Here is a 5,326-nt window from a genome sequence, read left to right as displayed (position 1 = left end):
TAAACTCCCCCCCAGCAGAGCCGCGCCGACACTGACTGACTGACTGCCCGCTCCGGTGCCGTTGCTGCTGCTGCTGCTGGTGCCGCGCGCTCTCGAAGGGGACGGGCGCGCGTGGGGGTGCGTGGGCACAGCGCAGCCTGCCGGAGACTCCTTGCTCTGGCTTTTATAGAAATACCTTAATTATAGGTCATCATTCTTTTAATTCGTTACATCATGTCAACTAAATTTAGCTCGTGTTTAATAGGGGGACCTATTGGTACACAGCTCTGTATACAGGGAAGGACTGACTGAGTCACGTTACCATCATCCTCCCAAATGTATGTGTCAGCGTCAATACCTTTTAATCAGATTACTTAGAATAATCAAACTGAATAAAGATAATAACAATTTATAATATAATCATACAAAGTTGATGTGTATGACAGGTTCATAATCATAAGATAATCAACTTAATCGTTTAGAGAAAGTTACATTCAATTAAACCAGGCATTATGAGGATGCAGTTGTTATTCTTATGTTACTGTCTTTCTACATCCTTACCATGTCCGGGATTTTGGAGGAGATGTGGAGGACATAGCTTTTTACAGTCACCGCCACTGCATATTGGCTGCTGTAACACTGTATGAACAGTACTTCCACTTCAAACAATACAAAGTAGTCTAGCACAAGAATAAGATGCACTAAGACTTCATCTGCATGGGTGTGTGGCTGAAATAACACTGTGATAAAGAAAGAAAAACATGTAGCGTCATTTGAACAACTCAGTGCTCTGCCATTTGTAAGGTGCTGAAGCTCTGAGCATATTTAATTACAGTTCACTAGAGGACTGGAGGAAATTAAAGATACCACTGGAGAATTTATTTCAAGAGGTGACATGTTCCTGAGAGATGTTACAGTATTCACTGCCAATGACGCTTCATTCACTGTTCGTGAATTCTGCAAATACAGCAGAGCAGTGCCAAATAGGTGGGTGAAGGCAGCTGCCAAACTCCTCTGACTGTAATAATCCCTTCATGTTTTTGCTTGTTCTCTTTGTAGGAAACCAACATGTGTCTCTGTATTAAACAGCTAATATGGGCACTTTCTTAAACCTAAGCTGGCTATAGGTTCTTACTATAAGGGAACTGGAACAGAACACAGTGGGCTGATGTTTATGCTTGAAATGAAAAGGAAAAAGAAAATTCACTATACTAGTTTGAATGAGTCTTTTTTCCATTAGAACCTAAGGGTTATTGATTGAAACAAGATGCTCGATCTCAGGTTTGTCTAAATGAATAGCAGGCTCTCAGTTATACTTAATTACAACAAACTATTGACCAGTAAATGTACAAACTCTTGACTTCTATTTTCATCTCAAGTCACATCAGACTGTTACCTTCCCCTGGGAAAAGCTTGTAGGCCTCCTCCATCCACAGCAAAACAGCATGGCCTAAGGCTGACTCCAAAAGAAACATCAGTATACGGACTCTGAACAGAATCAGGATCATGGTGCTGGCTTCCTGTGGGAATCTGAACATTTCAGTCACTCAGATTTTCATCAGCTCTCTTACAGGAAGAATACTGACAATAAAAATGCAGTATGTGTAAACTCACAAAAATATGTTTTTTTTTAAGGCAGGAAGGGATTTGTTTTAAAAATCAATACAGCTTCTTATTTTCCTTATTTGTTGGCTTCTCAGGTGACCTGGAAATCCAATCCACCATCATGGAGAACATCTCGATTCCCTGTTTTTCTGCTCTGAGGAGGGGGGAGGGATCTTTGAGGATACACGAGCAAGGACACAAGAGACCAACCATCACTTAAGGCTTTTATTGAACAGACACACCTCTTTAGTAGACATCAGAGATTGGACGCTGCAGCTCATTGGACTGATCTGATACTACAGTACATCACCACAGCTTTATACCAGGACAAATGTATCTCAGGTGTAATATCACCACCAAGTTCAAATTTTAGTTGTGTTCTGATTCACTGCTGAGTTAAAATAATCTGATTTGATGTAATTATAGGTCTGAGTAAAGGGAAAATTTAAAAAAAAAAACCCTTTCATCTTTTGTCAGGAAGATATGTTTTTTCATGGGGAGGAGAATGGGCTGTTTTTCAGAATAGTATCATGTCAAGTCTAAACTATCAATAAATACCAGCGCAAATAACTATATATAAATAAATAAAGCATTGCTGGTTTATGTGCTTTCTGTGTCTGAACTTTATAAACTTTAATTTGATGGTTCACAATATAAATATAAAAAGCAAACTGTTTTGCTTGAAACGTGAAGATATTTTACATTCACTTTTGTCATTACCACATCACTGCACTAATAACAGTGCATCCTTATTATTATTTGGACATTCGCATATTACATTATTTGTGCAACTACAAGCTCCAAGGCATACAGAGCTGCAGACTGACAGGTGACTACTGGTCAGTAGCATTTGACCCCTTATCATTCAGAGCTGGGACTCTTTCTGGATAATAAGTAGTAGATTGAGCTAATTTCAACACTGTCTCTAAACATACTTATTATCTGATAAATCATTGGTTACATAACGGTCTGATTATTTACTCTCATTATAGTCCTTATGGGCAACACCAAACAACTTCTAACAATTGTAATACTGCTCATATTTGCACTACATTTGATCTTTAAATCTATGCCATGCTGTGGACAAATCTCTAACTGCTGAGATCAACGTTATATGGACAGAAAAATCCCCAAAATATCTGCACACAAAAGGTATATAATGAGACAGTGGCCAACCACATACCAAGTTCTACATCCATTTAAATGCACTGCTAGGTCATCCATATAAACATTAAAATGAAAATAAGATAATATACCACCTTCTTGAATCCCATTATTCACAAGGAAAGCAGCTGATCCAGAATTCACCCATCTTACCTTCATTGTCTGACGTGCCTGCCAGAAAACCAGGATTCTCACTAGAAATGTAAAACCCCTCTTGAAATATTTTCTATTGATTTACACAGTTGGAAGCGTTGGAATCATCAATACAACTTATCAAAACTGTGGATTTGTGCCTGTTGTATTTTTCTAAAATTTCCTTTAAGGCAAAAATATACATCAGTGCAATGTTTAAGTCCGAGGTCAAACTGATGTCAGTAGGAAATATGTCTCGACATTTCAATAGAGTTCTCTCCAGCACTTTGGCCATATGCCTATAAATCCCCAAAGCCAGTTATATCTTTAATTACAACCACTAGTAAAACTGATCAATTAAATTCAGGTTTTAAGAATATAAGAATCCAGTAAAACAACTAGCAAAGCAGAAATAGTTTTTATTAGCAAGCTTAAAATGTTCTGCAGTTAGATGATCTATACCACATGCCCTATATGTCCCCGTTTCATGACAGCATTGTAGATTTCTTTGAACAGATCATAATAAAATTTCTGCCATAACTAAGAAAGTTTATCTGACCCACTTAATCCAACAGTATTCAATGGTAGAGATTTACTTTACAGTTGTTCATAACTCTGACATGTTTCCAGAAATCGTTATTATTGTTACTTGGCAATTCTCTCACTGTTCTCATTTTTTCTGCTATATCAGAGGGCAATATATTCAAATAAAGATCTATGTTTGTCCCTACCTCAGTCAACCAGTGGTTTAAAAGCCCTTTTAGCTTCAGTGTGTACAGTAGCTCTTCCCAGTCATTCCAACCTGACCAGACATTGACTGTGTGTCAAGTGTAGTTTGTATTACGTTTATAAAAAGGTACAGAGAGATTCCTCAACAAAATCCACAACAGAATCAAATAATGAACATTACTCATTGTATTCTTGTATTCTATGTCACAACACATAGTAGCATCTTTTGGTAGATCAATACTTCAATACCCAGTGAGACATCAGTCCCAACACTGTAGTCTTTAAAAGACCACTCTGAATTGTCTGTACTTTTACAGAATCCATAGATAGATTGTTTAAATTTAAAATACTGAAAAGGGTATATGGTCAGTAGTGGGCACATCATTGGATCTAAAGAGGCATGTGAAAATGAAATTGTGTGCCAGGCTTCACTGATTAAATATAGCTTAGTGGTGGATTGTACAAATCAGCTACTTTGTTATATTCACCTGTAACATGGAACAAGTTCAGTCTGTTCCAGATCAAGTCAGCCTTTCCACATGTAACTGATTTATTGCCCAACTTTTCAGACAATATTTTCGGTATCAATATTATCTAGCAGCACATCCCCCCACTAGTTTGGTTTGAATGACGTTATCATTGTCAACATGATTCCTGTTTTCATCTGCACTTGTTTCAAAAACGCTTGTATGATTCAGGGTTTTGATGGCACAACTGCGACTGAGACACCAACTTTGTTCCTTTTTGTCACAATAACACCTCAGCCTGGGAAGTTTGATTCTGTTTAGTGCAGTAATCTGCTCTTTACTGTTTGATCCAGCAACTCCCCAGGTCATCAGAGCTCAACGTTGGCACCCCTCTGTCTTAAGAGATGCTGGTCCTGGGATCAAGCCAGGAAGTTCATGAGACTACTTGACTGCAGACCCCCAGCGATCAGTAGCCACAGTAGCACTCACAGGTCCTCACTCACACTCGCTTGCACTTCCAGGAGCTTCTCATGGTTGACGCTATTCAGCGCAACAGCTCCACTCACTGAGCAGTGCTGAGGGGTCTATGCTGCGGAACCCAGCTGATGTAACCTCATCCAAGTAGTACAAAACAAATTCTGGAAGGTTTTCTTCTCTATAATTAAGCACAAACATTTTGATGTTACCATTGTGTTTCTCTGGACCCTTGTGCAACACACAGCATTGCATGGTGTTCAGCAGTCTTCAGACAGGAGCCCATTGAACTCCCCATTCCACTCAAATGAGAATTTTATCAAAGTCTCCAGGTATGTGCAAGTGCTATCAACACCTTCATGCAGTGCCATCTTGCTTGTACTCAGAAGCCTGGTTTTGTGCTTGTATTCACCCAAGCATTAAACTAAGGGTCCATGTACAGTTGATGTGCATTTGGTAGGTTGGGACAGTAGGTGTGTTTTCAAACTTTGAGTGGAACCTTCAGGAAGTGCACAAGAAAGACAGGACAACTGCAAGAGATGGTATAGCAACATCAACGAGGTGTAAACTTATTCCCACTCTTCAGAATCATTTTCAGTGGATATTAAACCCCCAGCAGAGCCGGGATGTACCCAGAATGCAACACTGCCATATCCAATGGACATCAAGGTTATAAGAGAAAAGATTATTCTCTGTGGATACCTACAAATGAAAATCTATCCAGCTGTAGTGTAGAAGGGAAGATCTTCTTAGTGAGAGGATTTGAAGTAGCAAAA

This window comes from Monopterus albus, unplaced genomic scaffold (genome assembly GCF_001952655.1).
Source record: "Monopterus albus unplaced genomic scaffold, M_albus_1.0 scaffold214.1, whole genome shotgun sequence".
Lineage (NCBI taxonomy): Eukaryota > Metazoa > Chordata > Actinopteri > Synbranchiformes > Synbranchidae > Monopterus > Monopterus albus.
The sequence above is the reverse complement of the archived record's forward strand: the minus strand, read 5'-3'. Positions refer to the sequence as shown.